The sequence below is a fragment of the Camelus bactrianus genome, chromosome 2, assembly GCF_048773025.1.
Source record: "Camelus bactrianus isolate YW-2024 breed Bactrian camel chromosome 2, ASM4877302v1, whole genome shotgun sequence".
Classification (NCBI taxonomy): domain Eukaryota; kingdom Metazoa; phylum Chordata; class Mammalia; order Artiodactyla; family Camelidae; genus Camelus; species Camelus bactrianus.
Window position 1 is genome coordinate 55,240,414 of NC_133540.1, and position 16,537 is coordinate 55,256,950.

Genomic DNA, 16,537 nt, shown 5'->3' on the forward strand with positions numbered 1-16,537 from the left:
TTATTTTAGGAGAGGCTCATTTTATCTTAGTCTAAGCTTGATAATTTTCATCTCTGAAGAGCATACTGTATTATACGACTGAGGAAGAGAAGAAAGTAGCTAATAGTTCCAAAGATCCAGAGGCCTAACAAGTTTCACTATTTCTCTAATTATTTCTTCAACTCTCACAGAATAGAAATCATACATGCTCTACAGTCAGGCATCCAGGGTTCTGGAAGTCCCTGAGCAATCGCTTTCCCTCACTGTGTGGGAAAACGCTAAGTCCTCAAACACATCCACCTACGGCGGACAGACGCAGGGCCACAGCAGGTCTGATGTTAAGCAGAGACCACCCTCAAACTGCAGGAATTATTCATTTCACAGGAAGACACGTTAACACATTTCTGCCAGTCTGGTGCACTTTACTGAAAGTGAAAGCAGTTTGTTAGAAGGGATACCACCCTTGCTTTATTTTATTCTGCAGGCATGAGCTTGTTTTTATGGTAAGTTGTCCCTTTGAATAAGTCTTTGTCAGAGACACTGAGCTGCAGTTTCCCATATGAAAATTAATAAAGCCACAGCACTTTGAAGAACTCATAATTCCACGTAAGGAAAACAAACATGCTGTCTGTCGGCAACACCTATGCCATGATGTAGTCGCGAAAAAGGGGACAGACCCACTTTGTATTCAGAAGGCGCAGAGTGAGCTGCCAGGGTGACGTCTCAGACCCTGCAGCTCTCTCGTTCAGGAGGAAGAAGTCACTGCGATGACTGTCACCCTCGCTGTCTTAATTTCACACCACTTTCTGGCTTAATCTGATTTGCAGCTGGGAGGTAACTGCTCAGTAAGAAGTACCATCACAACGGCCTCACCGCGTAGCTCAGAGCTGAGTATTTTTTAACATGGAACGTTAGGCCTCTCTCTGCCTTTCTTTTTTTTGCTTCTTTCCTCTTTACTTTTCTTTTTATCACTTAATGAGATCTGCGTTAACTGGCTCTATCACATTTATTCTTAGCAGGGAGAAGGGGAACACATTTTATGCCCCCAGTGAATTAGTGAACAGTGTTGTTAGAAGACCAAGACGGAAAGGAGGGGCACCCTTCTGGCTACTGAGTGAGTAAAACAGGTTATAATCATTTATTGTTATCAAAACACTTACTTTTCCAGGAAACTCTATTTATTAATGAATATAGATAAGACATAGAGAATACATCAACTGTGGATTAAAGCTTCTAACTTATATTCTACTACATTTACCAAGAATATCACATGTGCTGAAAATTTAACAGTGTGAGCTGTGGATTCAAAGAAACAAAACAAACTGATTGAGAATTTCCCTTTCCTATATAGTCTTAAGCCAGACCTACTTAACACAGATATAAATGCTGCGGAGTAGAATGATTTGAATACATATGGTATTTTCTCCCTACGGTTTGTTTTCAAATAATTTATCACCTACTATTCAATTCTCTAAAGATAAAACTTTCAGGGTCAATGCCATTTACAAAACGTTTACATTCAGAAATACAAAGCCGTAGGGGAATAACATTATTTAAATTTTGTTTCCCAGGGACTTAAAAGGTCTTTGGGCTTCAACTGACTTCATACATAGCTAGTATAAAATCTTCTCCAGTTGTTTGTTCTTTGTTTTGCATGATATAAAATGAAATCCATAAACCTATCTGTCCAGCTTTTTTCCTACTGTAGTCATTAACCATCACACAAATATATTCAAGTATAACGTCTTTATTGAAATGGAAGGGAGTAGAGAAAAGATTATTCATTATGGTTCCCTTCAGGGAAAGTACTCAGCATCTTGGATCATATTCCACTTGGCTTGGAGGGGAGAGTGAGGCCCTAGGTGATACCCCTACTGCTATGTCCTGAGCTGAAGGCAGAAGAGAGGAAGTGAGAGGCTGGAGCAGAGGGAGTGAGGGAGGGACACCTGGCTGGTCCTGGATGGGCCACCTCCCAGCAGACTCCAACCCGCAGCCTAAAGTCACAGAATGTTTGGTGTGGCTGATGTTTCGTGGGAACACAGAAGGGGCTGGGTTTGGGTTTGGCTGCGAAAGTGACCTTCAGCTGGTGTGAGAAGATGCAAGAGCCAGAGGCTGAAGGGATCTAGAATTTGCTCAACTCAGGGTGAAGACTTTGGAACTGGAATTTCAAGAAAATGTGTTTAGCTCTCCAAAGGACTGGGACGCCAGGGGCATCTCAACTCTACACAAGTATGCAGTATTTTCTGGAATTTAAGACCTTATCAATTATAAAGTATAAATTGATTTAATAACAACTCTTCACAAAGGAAAACGTCCTTCATAATAAATGTGATTAATGTAAAAAACGAAAACCAAAAACCAATTCTAGAAGCCTACCACAGCTAAAAATATAGGCACTTTAGAATCTCCCATCCTTGGGGCAAATATCAATTTTTAAAAATTGACCTGAAATAGCAAAACAGAACAAAACACCTCACAATATCAACAAAAATCACACATATCTAAGAGTAGAGTAAACCTAACAAAATATATAAGATGCACATAAAGAAAATAAGAAAATTTTGCCAAAGGACAAAAAAGAAAACCTGTTCACACGAAGAGATGTAACATGCACCGGGAAGGAAACATCGATGTTAAGAAGATGCTAATTTTTTACAAAATTAAGTTCAATGCATCCTCAGCCTATATTCCAAAAGGATTGTTCTTTGTCACAGAACTTGAAAAGCTGAGTCTAAAATTCATCTAGAAAAGAAAATATATAAGAAAGGCCAAGAAAATTTTGAAAAAGAACAGAGAGAGGGCTTATCCTTCAAGATACTAAAATGTACTTTAGAATCTAGAACCATCACAGTGAACGTCTTCAGTACCAGGGGAAGAGAGAGCAATGAGGTGACAGAGAGACTGCCTGGCAGGTAGGAAGTCAGGGTTTATCAGCAGAGAACGGAGGACATCCAGCCATGAACTCGGAAAAAATAATGAGTTAGAGGTCCTTCCACTAATACAAAATACAGAAAGATTAAAAAGTTAAATGAATTAAAATATATGAAATACTTAAAGAAAACCCACAAAATTAATATTATTGCATCTGGGTGGGGAAGACCTTCTGGAGCCAGTCACAGAGCCCAGAGGTCATAAATAGAAAAGACTGATCGATATAACCAGGGAACAATCAAAATCTATAGTATGAAAGACATTTAAAACCAAAGAAAGATAAATCAATGCATGAGTACTTGTAACACATATAATAATGGACTAATGTCTAAAACAACATAATGAGGGGAAGAACACAAACCACTTGGGAAAACATTCACTTCACAGACGGAAAGCAAATGGGATAAACACGGAAAGATGTTTCGCTTCATATGGTTAATCAAATACAAATTCAAACTGTTTTCACCTCTTATTCTCTCCATGGTCTACGCAGCACTCTATTAGATGCTGTCAATATATTATCATTTAATTCATTTTAACTTAAGAATTAAATGTAGTATTTACCTTTAAGTATTCCATATTTTTATGTCAACTTCTTTTTTTGCTAAGTGGTCCCTGGGTTTATTGTCTTACTTCGCAAACTTTTCCCACTTTTAGACTATCTTTTAAATATCCATACTTTCCTTTAGTAATTTTATATAATTTCATTTCTTTAATTTTTAACCTTTCCTCATCCGGAATTTTTTTGGGGAAAGAATGAGACCGGGATCCATCTTTATTTTTAATCAGTCAGCCTTCTCAACAATACTGAATATTTCATCTTGTCCTCATTTATTTGTTGTCTCAGTAATTCCTAAATTCTACTCTGTCCCACTGGTCTGTCTGTTCATTCCTGTGCCTGTGTCAAAGAGTTTTATTTATTGTGCTTTTATAGTACATTTTAATATTTGCAGTGTTAGATTTATCACTACTATTCATTTAAGGACTTTGTTTTTTTTAACACATCAACTGCCATTTACTATCAGGACCACTTCTAGTACACTCACGTATGTTATGGACATGTGAGCATATATGTACAGAATAAACACGTTACTTCACCTACCCCATGAGCTCAGAAATGCAGTCAGCATTTTATACCTAATTGGCCAGCGCTGCACACAAGGCTCCACTAGGTGGCGCAGCAGGAGCAGAGCGTGGAGGTCTGGGCTCTGCAGAGAGCTTCCCAGACTCAGGCCCCAATCCAGAGCTTGTATCTAGGGTTTTTCCTGCTCATTGTCTAGGGGAAGGAATCTGTCATTTCCAAAATGTAAATAACAGCAAAATCATCACATAGTGGGTCAAACATGAGGCAGGAAAGAAGCAACAGTCAGGTGCTTCTCTCACTCTATGACCATGAATAATTCCATTTCTGTGCAATTAAAGTAACCAGTTTAGACACTTACCTACACTTCGCTATGTAGCTTCTCAAAAGACAACCTCACAATAAGAATAATCATTTTATCTTCTTGTAGAGTTAAGTAAGTAAAGCGTCTTAAGCCCTTTGTGGAAAAAGTTAGCATAATAAAGAAATATGGATAATATATTTATCATAATCAAATGCTACATATTAACATACTTCCTTTTTTTTTGATCATGACCCGGTACACGTGATATGTTTTCTTGTACTGCCGAATTTCTTTTGCTAGAGTAATTATACACCAAATACCTTGGCTTGGTTGTGGGAAGAATAAAGCAACCACAGAAAGTATCTCTTCTAACCCCCTCCCCACTTCCCTCCAGGTAGCACAGTTCAAAATGAGCAGGGTGAAGTCGCCCTACTCTGTGAGACAGGAGATGGGGATGGAACAGAAACCAAAATGGGTACCAGTGTTAGATTGGGGGAACAAACACTCCCAGGGTATAAAACGTTCAATAACTTTAGGTAATGTTTTGATATGACGAATGTCGAGAAAACGGAAGATAGTGGAAAAATATTCAAAGAATGAGAGTTGAAAGCAGGATCTTGAGACTTTCAGAAAAGATAATCATTGGGTGACTTGGGTGACTCCTTTTTGATACACTTAGCTTCCTACCCAAAACAAACAGAAACACCTTATTAATTGTAGCCAATGTAAAACACATCCCAATTTCAGAAATGCAAAAGCAGACTTTTAAAAGGTAATCACTCTAGAACCAATGAAAGAATATCTAATTAAGAGCTGGGGTGGCACAGGCCCACCCCTACCCTGTCTAGGCTTCATTTTGAGGACATCAGAATCTGGACTGACCCCGAGGGAAATCTTTAACAGCTCCGAGGCCTAGGGACAGACCAGGCTGCAGAGGTTAGCACCAGATCTGCCCTGACGGCAGCCTATGACCCAAATCTACTCCTTTCTCTTCCCACAAAATAGAAGCCTTGAGAGGGGGCCAGTGCGGCTGAGAAACCAATAACACTGCATCCTTTGTCAGCGCCAACCATTCGAGGCAAAGAATGCCTGGACTGTGAGAGAATCCTACACAGAGATGATTGGTGGTGGGGGGGGGGTACCTCTTTTTTTATTCCGAACATCAACATCTTTTTTTATTCCGAACATCAACATCAACTCTCTTCCCATTTGAAAGGGTTCAGGTGGGCTGCACAGAATTGAAATATTCATTCTGCAAGACCCATTAGGTAGGATAATCATGAACATTTTCATCAGGAGTCATCAAACGTGGTCTTTGACCACTGCTAGGAGAGTTAACCATGACTTATTAAACAAACGATAACAAAAAAATACCACTGGAAATACGAAAGTTACCATTAAGAATGGAAACATACCAACCATTATTTTCACTGAGTTAACTGGCAAAGGATTTGGTTTAAACCCCAGTTCCATAATTTGCTACGCAATCTTCAGCAAGCTAGCTGCCTGTTCTCTCTGAGGCCCAGCTCTCCCATCTTTAAAAAGGCTGATAATACTTCACAGGGACACTGGGAAGATTAAACGAAGTCAAATATATAAAAGTGCTTTGTCACATAAAAAGTATGCTGTTATTTTTCCCTGGGCAGGAAATCTGATAAGCAATACACAGATTATGGACGGAAATGATATCACAGTGAGAAAAGGGGAGAAAAAATACAGTCATTCTGCACCAAGATATTTTCTCTCAATTACACATAACTCCGTTTTGCCATGTTTTTGATTCTTCAGAATAAAGCTGGTTAAAACAAACACACAAATGAGAAGTAGTACAAAAAGTGTTTTCTGTGCAATATCAAATCTAATTGTCAGTGTTTCAGAATATTCAAGTTATTTCTAAGATTATCTAAAGGGGTTAACCACAGCTAACCCAAAGAAGCAATAGAGTGGTTATTGTCAAGGTGATGGTTCTATTTAAAAAAAAAAAAATCTCAGAAGATGTCTTCACTACCACAGTGAACATTCAGAACTAAGTACCTAGCAGGGTGTATTCATTTCCACTGAGATTCTGCAGTATCTTTTTTCTTTCTCATAAGGCTTTTAATTTTTGGCATTACAGTTACAATGAAAAGAAGTAAGCAAAATTTGAAACCCCGACTTGACTTTGAAGACAGTTGAATTTTCAAAGCTCTTAAAACCTTCAAGAAACTACACACAGTCAGGATATCCCAAGGGTATGACCGTGGCAAGGTACAGAGGGCACTCCAAAAAGAAACCACTAGGTGTAAAAAGATGAAAATCTCACAAGAAAAAAAAAAAAGTCCAAAAAATGACATCTAAATCTTTCTCATGTTACAAAAGGAAATTAAGAATCCAGAGGCTTGGGGAGAGAGAGAGAGATGTGAACATGCTGATTTGTAACAGTCAAGGAGAAGGGGGGTGTCGGGGGAGGGCTACAGATGCAGAAAGAGGAGGCACGTGTTTTCTTCGCACGTGTGACTGCAGCAGACAGATCTGCGATCCTGGGACATTCTTTCCAAAACAATCTGCTGTCAACTAAATGCTCAAAGTTCTGCTGAGAAAAAAAAAAAAAAAGGCCATTGCTATCAAATACTAGTTAATCGAACAGTATTCCAGCATGTCAGGTGGGCTTCAGGGTCTACTCATTAATTGAGCAAACACTACTGAGCACCTGCTGTGTACCATCCCTGGCATTCTTCCAGGCACTTGAGACATATCAAAGAATACATTACATTTGTGAACAAAAATTCCTGCCCTCAGAGAGTTTACGTTCTTAACAACGTGCGCATAATCTAACTTTCTACCCTTACCTCCCATCAGGTTTCTACAAGCATCCACTCTTCATTCCTCAAATACAGCCTGTGGTACCTGGCATTTTCTCCTCACAACACAGTTGTTTATCGCAGTCCCGACAAAGGATTCTGACTCTGTTATCTCTCTCAGGGTGCATATCACATCACTCGTAGTGTGTGAGTTTATGCACAAGACTTTCTCTCTTCTTCAGTGCTGAGTCATAGTAGGTTTTCACAACTTTTTCTTTTAATAAATCAAGAAAGCTAATAGTAATCCACATCCTTAAAAAAGATAAACAATAAATACATTGCTTTTTTTTCATTCAGTTCCTTAGATAAATAACACTGTCTTTTCCCTAGAAATTTGAGCTAACAAAGAGAATGTTGGGCATTTTTTAAGTTGAACAACATGCCCTGTTTGGAGAAAATATACCTGCCCGCCTTCTTCCTTCTAGGAAAAGCAAAATGAAGCTTTCTTTGGGATAATCACAATGTTGGGTCACAAAGACACAATGAACAAGGCAAAATCCATGTCTGGGGTGAAGGCAGATGAGTGAAATGGCTGTAATAAAGTGAGATTCATGCAGGAAAAGACTACCGTAGGATGTTTTACAGAAGATGGGAGAGTAGAGTGAGGAGACGGGGCAGGACGGAGCTGAGAGTCTGACCCAAGGCAGCGCTTGCGAGAAGAGGAAGCAGTGGGTGCAGGTGGGTGTTTCTCAGAACCAAAGACTTAGTGAGTGGTTGGGAGAGGATGGGGTCTAGCATGACTTCCAGGTTTCTGGCTTGGAATACTTTTACAGTTAACCAAGAGAAGAAACATATATGGAGATGCAGGTCTGAGAGGGGAAGAAGAGTTTATATTTGAATGTAATGAATTTTAGATTTCTATGTAATATCCAAGTGGATCTATCTAGAAAGCAGTGGGAAATAGGAAACTTGGGAGGGAAACTGGGCTGTGCATACATCTTTGTAGAACCCTCAGTTACATCGAGCGGAAACACGTGAGTGTCAGGGACACTAGGAGACCAGTGGTCTCTTTATTGCATCTTTCTCCCAAAGGGAACGTGGTGAAGAAATTCCTGCAATTCTTAAGGAGAAGTAAGAAAAAGAGATTCTGGGTCTAAAATCCCTAACAGAGTAAATGAGTTACACTTCTGCTCAGAGCACTACTTAGAACGTGGTCCGCTAGTTCAGTGAGCAGGGATGCAGAAAACAGAAGGGACCTGCCTGCAGTTTGAGCCCAGGGGAGCCCCCAAAAGGTCAGTTGGGCCCTATGCTCCATCCCGTTCCTTCAGGGAGGACCCCAAAGCAAATCAAAGTCGCACAATGACCATGACTGTGATTCCACTAGTCCTCTTTCATCTGATGGCTTTAATTCCATGGAGTCCCAGGCTGGGCTCTGCAGACCACCTGCAAACTGAGCAGGTGGGAGCAGCCGTGTTTACAGCTGGAGTCTAATAACCCATTGAATTCAGCACCATTCAGGCAGAAAAGACAGTGACTTCCTGACCAGCAAAACTAGCACCTGGCCTAAAAGAAGACTATGTGAAACAAAATAAGGACGTTTGAGAAAGGAAGACCACATAAATTTTTATATTTCTTAGAACTCATTATTTTCAGCTGAGAAATTCCTGCTAAAAATGTCTCTATAACTCCCTGTCCTATCACATAATATAACTTAGAACTATAAAGAAATGGACATGGTAGTTCACTGACAAGTATGTTTTGCTCTATGTCTGAATTAAGACATTGGACTAAAATTAAAAAGCAAAGTGAAATGGCATATAGCAGAAAGAAACTGGACAAAATTACCTAGAAGCTGATTAGTCTTTATTTACCTGTGCAAGAGAAGGATGTAATCATTTTATTCCTTTTATGATAGCATTTCATTATAAATCCTAACTCTTTGCTCTCCATAATATTAACAAACTTGTTGTTGTCTCACTGGGAACTATAAATAAAAAATTATAGATAATCTATTCATTTTTATTTTTAAATTTAAACTTTCCTCCATCAATTTCAGCATCTGATTAACACATTTAAGGGCAAATTATTTTTTAAAAAACTAGATACAGGGAATTGGTAAGTAGTCTATCTAGTAAAAACAACCTAGGAAGATATAAATTATTAATCATATGTGAAAATCACAGCAAAAGACATAGGACGTACATTGTGCAGTAGACTGTGTTTTCCCAGCAATAATTCAAGCAATAATGTCACTCTCGCACGTGCTTTCAGAACCTTCCTACTTCCCATCATGTGGGGCTGTGTACACAGCCTTTGAACCTCGGCAGGCTTGTGACTTTCCTGATCAATAGAATTTAGTGGAAGTAATGACATGTGCCCGTAAATGCTAGGCCATTAAAAAAAGGATACCGATGCCACCTACTTTCTCTCGGAACATGCACCCTTGTGCCCGATCACCCTGCTACGAGCAGATCCACACCATATGGGGGGACCACAAATCGGTTTTCTAATGGCTGCAGTTAAGGTCTCAGCCACCAGCCAATATCAATAGTCAAATACTGGACTCAATGAACCTGCAGATGATTCCAGCTTCTAGCTCTCAAGTTGTCCAGCTGAGGCCTCAGACAACAGGAAGCACTGGAAAGCCATTCCTGCTGAGCCCTGCCTGAATCACTCACCTACGGATTCTATGAGCAAATGACTGGCTGTTTAAATGTCACTATGGGTGTTCTTACAGCTCGAGGAACTGGAATGTCTCAAAAGATCTTCATGTGCTTACTTTCTCAAGAGTCACAGATGGATTTTAAAACAGAGCTAAGAGAGCCGCATGAAATCCCTAGCCCAGAACTTTCCTTTTTCACAGAAGAGACTGGGGGAACAGGGAGTAACTAACCATCACTGAATACCTACGTTGTGACTTCTAACCCATCTCAATGATTTCTTCTAAGAAAACAAAATAATGAATAAAGTTGAGGTCCAGTAATAAAAAAGAACCTAATTCGGAGCCATGGACCTATGATCCACATCAATACTTCAGTAGAGACAAATGTCATATTTACCTGGTATTTTCCCCAAACAATTCTTATAGCCACGCACCCTTTTGATGTGTATTGATATTAGCAACGGGGACTGAGTGCAGTGCCCTTAATTAATCTGCAGGCATATTCATGTCATCAGTAATTCAATACAGTTAAACTGTCATTGGTCCCTTTCAATGCTCCAGGCAATAGGTGCCAGGAATACAAAAGAGCAAGACGTGGGTCCCTGCCCAGAACCTCCAGGTCAGATGCATGGGCTTCACCATCAGCTTCACAGGAATCCTGCCTTTGCCCCATTTCCTCCCTCCACGCTGGGGAAATGGACACTCTGGAAATATACTCCCAAAATACTCATTTACATTAAATTTCTGTACATTGTAAGCCAGTTTGCTCTTGATTTCAGAGTTGAATTTCCAATGGCAAAATGTGATGACAAGCAATTAAAAGTTGTATGCTAACAGTTCCCAAAACAACTGGAAACACACTGATAGTTCAATTATATTAAAAGCCAAAAAAAAAAAAATTCTTTGGCAACTAAAGAATCCCTTCATAAATCAAAGAAAATCTCTCTTTCTGATGTTACTATACTGATGTTCAGCGTTTTGAGATTATAAACCTGTAAAGAGAAGAACAGGAAATGCAAATATTGACTAACATCAGTCTGGTTCATAGCACCTTCAGGGTAAATCATTCAATTAGATCCTTCAGGTCAATGACAGCATCAGAGTGCACCCGAGCCTCAAGCTTCTCCAGAAAGAAATGCCTAAAGAAATAGGAATGAAGCCAGACAAAGACCAAATTATGCAGTAAGATCATATCCTATGATCTCATGGATATTTTCCTTAACTCTTGTGTCTTTCCATGCTGAGCATGAAGAGTGTCCATGGCCAGGAAGAAGGCAGGAAGTCTTCGGTTTACTTTTGCTCTCGGTGTGGGGTGGGTGACTATACAGACTAGAAAACTAGGGACTGATCCACCCCTCCCCTCCATCTCACTCCCCCTTTAGATAATCTATTCCCACAACTATTCAGGAAGTACCACTCCTCCCATGGGACAAAGCCAATGACCCAGAAAGGTCCGGGCGATGGTGCCTGGATCCCGGGATGAGCACATGAGTCACCTCAGGGAAAGCATTTCTCCCTGGGGCAGAAACATGCAGAACCATGGCAACAGGGCCTGCTAGTCTGTGTAATCGTCCACGTACCACCCCATATAAAGACAATGCACAAAGCAAGTCTCACTCTCTGCTTGGATAGAGAACAGGAAGATCAAAGGGAGACAAAAATCCTAGCAGGGCCCAGCGAAGGCTCTACAAATGAAGGATGACCATCAGAAGGCTGTGCGGGGCTGTTAGGCCTCTCAGCCTCCCTCCAGGTACTGCTCGGACAGGGGCACTCCCTCAGGATATTCGTACTCTAAAGTCAACTCCGTGGAACTAAATTTTGGATTTATCTGTTCTTCTAATTCACCAATGAACATGACTTCCTTCCATTAATATGAATAACCGCAATGCTCCCAGAGAAGCCTGCAGTAGACATCTATCTTTGAACAAGCAACCCAAAATGTCCTTTCTCACCACTTTTCTTTTTATCCTAATGCCTGGGCCCTCTCAAAAGTTTACTGTCCCATCTGAACCAGTGTATCTAAAAAGTCTTTTTCAAGGACTTGCCACTCAAGGCTCAAGTTCTCAATTTTTCTTAACTTTATCAATGAGAAAATCTTAAAATTTGCATTGACAAAGCAAGGCTGATCTGTTTCTCACTTCTTATACTGAACCACACTGGATCACATTCCACATTCTCTTAGACTATCCCATCTCTGCCCACACTGGGGACTTGGTTCACTCTGATCCGTTGGCATCATGGTACTTCCCATCTATCCAAATTCAACAGGCTCTTCAAAGTAAGAACAAATGCCACCTTCCACATCAATCTGATCTTGCCAAGGTTAAGAATTTATTCTTCATCTCTCTTCTTTGATAGTACTTTATATCTCTCTTATGGTAGTGTCCATGTTTGAACTTGTTATAAAAGTATTTGTGTATGTATGTCACCTCCTTTAGCAGACTATAAATTCCTTGAATATCAAAGCACCCAAAACAGCATACTGCCCATAATTCATTTACATTCAGTAAACATTCACTGAATATACAGCTATCTGATGGGCTTCATCATGAGGCTTTTTATATTATAAAAGAGAAACACAGCTAAAGAAAAAAGGCTGAAGTAATACTTCTCAGAAGAGGATTCTTCAAGTATTCTCAATTAAAGAAAAATGTTAAGAATAAAGACTTGCCAAATCTTTTTAAGTCAAATCTTGCACATATTTTCTTGATATACATGGTTTATTTCACTATGTGGTTCCAAAGGAAAATCTGCATGATGATCACCCACTAGAACGAAGAACTGGGAAAATGGATAAACAACTCTTCCCCGAGTTAACAGCTCCAAGGAGTTTGCCGGCAAAGATCTCAAATATCTCACCTACTTCTGAAAATAAAAGTCTAAGACTGGGCAAACAGAGAACAAAAGTACAGAAGAAATACTGAGTCAAGCAGAGATCAGATTTCTCCAGGATTGATCAAGTAAGGAGTTTCTGAAGAGGTGAGTTTCAGGTAGGAAAGTTTATGATATTAGAGACAGAAAATAGTGGAGTGGAAAAGGACTTTTGGGGCAAAGGGAAGGACATGTTCAATGGAAAAAAGGCAGTAAGAAAGATGTTGCTGAATAGAAAGAGAACTTGAATATCTACAGGAGAAAAAAAAAATCCTTTCTATGGAAAAGCAAGAAATGAACAAGGTCAGTTAAAGAGTAGGTGCCAGTAGGCTCAAAGGTTAAAAAAACAAAAAGGAAACCCTGAGTTTATGAGCTCATCTTAGATTCCTGTTACCTGACAGTTGATTCTGACAAACTGAATAACCCTCAAAGTAGATGAAAAATCAACAACCAAAAGTCAAAATCAACACCCAAAAGGAAAGTCTTCTAATGAAATTAGAAATCATAGTCACAATATTGGACTAAGTGTTTCATAAAAACATAAGAATGGACATACATCAATTTAAAGGAAAAAATGGACAAATTAACTTAAATATATTTGTATGCAGTAGCTGTACACAGCTTGCGTCAAAGCATATGATTCTTAAAAAAACACCTCATGCATAAGAGAAATGTGAATGTGGGAAAATTACCCAAACATGCTATTTGTAATACTGTAATCTACTCCAGGAGAACATGCAGATAAGGTGGTAAGAAAAAGGGTTCCAAGGATGGCCAATTGCTAGTCATTGTGAAATAATGCAACTCCAAAGTCAGTAAATGTGACCACACAGTTGGAATCACAGCAAAGAATTTAGCATCTGGGAAGAGAGGAACCAGTGATCCCTACACATCAGGTCCTCAGGGTAAATGCAGAATCTCCAGCTGAGCTTGGGAAAAATCACTGCATTCCGATCCAATGTAGTCAAAAAACAAAACAAAACAAAAAACCCAGTGGTCCAAAACATTGCTGCTTTTAATTAACAGTTCACATAACACTTTAAAGCGGTGTTTACTGATTTTAGAGTCACATGTAAAGCTGTACTTCTCAAAGTGAGAACAGCCAGGTGTAAGAGGGAATACACACCATAAAACCATAAAATGAATGCATTATCCTAGAATGGTCATCTTTATCCATATATAATGTTAATATCCTTTTTTTTATAATAAAATAAACGAAGGTACAAGATTGTAGGAGAGACTGATAGTTGCCTAGTAGTATCTACATTCTCTCCTTTCTTAGTAATACTTGCCAAGCTCTAGCTGAACAAAATAAAGAAGGAGATATGCAATTTTAATAGGCATTAAGTAAGGATAGGACATCTTAGGAAAAGAAAGATTTTAAAATGCACAGACCACAAATTGTAAGTTGCATTAACTCATTCATTCGGTGTATATTTATGGAAGGCCTACAATATTCTAACTCCAGGGGTGAAAAAATGATGAAACACGATGTCTACCTCAAGAAACTCACAGTCCAGTGAAAGAAAGATGAGTAAATAAGTCATTGCGATTCATTACAATGTGCTAACAGAGATCATGACATTCTTATAAAGGTACCTAAGGGTCCAGGAATAGCCCTAAGGGTCCTCAGATGGAGTGGTGTTGACAATGGGGACCAGATTAGCTGTGTGTGACTCGTGAGGAATAAAATGAGAAAGACAAGGAAGCAGGTAGGCCTGACTGCAAGTTTCAGGCCTTTGAACTTGATCGTTTATGTATGGGACCCACACAGAATTGTCAAGAGAGAAATAACAGTGCTGTCTTGCTTGAAGATTAATTAGTCATTGATTTTAGAGAGGATCAGGTTCAGAGAAGAAGTGACTGAAGGGTGAAGCCTGGGAAACAGGTTAGCGGGCTCTATAATTATTCACACATGAGGTCATTTCAATTTGCAGAAAATGCGAGTGGAGAAAAAAAAGGAACGGAAAGGGACAAAAAACATGTCCAAGAAAGAACTGCCAGTATTTGTTGAAACCAGAAAGAAAGATGCATTGAAGGAGTTTAAGAAATATGTATTTCTTTTTTGACGTGTTGTGGCTTTCAAGAGCTTCCGACAGAATATTTAAAAAGAATGCCTGAGTTAACCAAAGGGATTTCCGTTCTATAACTGCATATATTATGCTTAAAGTCTTAGTTTCCATCCAAGCAACTAACATAAAAGTTACAAATGCATTCATGCATCTAAGAGACTCACTGAGTACCTCCTGTGTATCTGCCAAATTCCCAGCTCAGCACTAGCAGTAGGAAATAAAGTTTGAGTGATTTATTTATTTGTTTGTGAAACAGTACCTTACACTACAATAATGCCATGAAGAAGCTCCTTAAGTAATAGTCAAGTAATATTAACCTCACTCAGGAAAACCTCACTTAGAAAATTTTTTCTAAGACTCACAAGTGCCTTTTTACGAGTACCAAATGGAATATCACAAAACACGTAACCACTTCTACCTGTTACCCCATGGCTCAGGACTCCCCCTGCCACCAAGGATTTTCCCATCTAATTGTCCCAACTGTAGTTACACGTCACCTACCTTACCTGGATGCTTTATCATTCACCAACAACTGTGTAACCATTAAAATTTAAACTTCACGTTTACAGCATTTCTTTCCATCCTCCAGAACGTGAGTGCCTAATGGCCTAGAAGCTGCTTTTGATGCCACTGCCATCATCTTGCATCCAGAATTGTTTTCATAACTTAATGTTTAAACAAAAAAGGCAGAGAGAATGTGACCATGCATCTTAAGTACTGGGCCCTGCCCTTTCACAGTTTTTACCTTGACATTAAACCAAAATTATACAAACTTAAAATACCATGAGAATAACAAGAACAACAAAAAAGGTTTTTTGTTTTTCTTTTAAAACCACCCAAAATGATTTCATATTTTGGAGAAAAATAATCCTTTAAAAGGGCAGCTGTTTCTAACTTTAATCAGAGTGATGCTTATCAGATATCACGTATCTTATCTCAGAGGCCAACAGAATAATACAAAAGAAAAGCACCATATTTTGCATTAAAGAGAATTTCTTTAAATGCAATAAGAAAATGTGTCTTTAGACAATTCCATCATATTTATTTTTTCCTGTGAGTTCTCCTTTTATGGGACTTTAAAACAACATTTTTTTTTTTAATAAATACATTTTTCTCTTATACCAACAGAAAGTCAAACAGCAAACTTAAATCCTGTTGTTTACACAGTAAGACAGCTATGAGAGAGAAAGGAGAAATGAAAAAAATGGCGTCTTATTTACTGAATTGTTGAGTGCCAGTTTATTCAGCTGTCCATACTGGGTGATTCATTACACAGCTGCTTGTTCAAGTGAAAATAGAGAAGTGGGCTCAGGAAGCAAAATATTCATGGCCCAATAAGCTGGTAAAAGGAACAGGTTTAGCTAAAGAATCTCATGTTGAAAAGAACAAACCAATAAAATTCTAACTAAACATATAACAGTATGTTCATCTTACTATCAGCTAATATCTATCGGTCACTGTATGCCTAGTATACAGCTGGGCACGGCATTAAATATGTGCTTTACCTACTCTACTATCCTATTTAAACAGCAAACTATCACCATAAGGTAGATAGTTTCCCCTTTATATAGATGAAAAACACTGCAGGCTCAAAGTTCCAATATCTCAAAAATATAAATGGCTTAAAAAAAAATTCCACCAAGGTTAATGTAAGTTGAAAAAGCTCATAATCTTTCCACCAGCCATTAGTGCATCTGACCTCACAATTCTATTAAATACATGGGGGCCACGTTAACAATTTTAACAAGAGAAGACTGTTAGTGGGAACTCCCCTATCTACTACCTTACAAGACATAATGGGCCCATTTCCTCCTCTTATTGATGCTTATTTCTTTCCCTTTAATAGAAATTTCCACA

At 38.9% G+C, this 16,537-nt stretch overlaps 1 protein-coding gene across 5 annotated transcripts in view; it reads right to left on the minus strand.

The window, feature by feature from the left end:
* The window catches only part of UGT8 (UDP glycosyltransferase 8), a 72,919-nt gene that overhangs the window by 11,925 nt on the left and 44,457 nt on the right, over positions 1–16,537 (minus strand). The window lies entirely within an intron of this gene.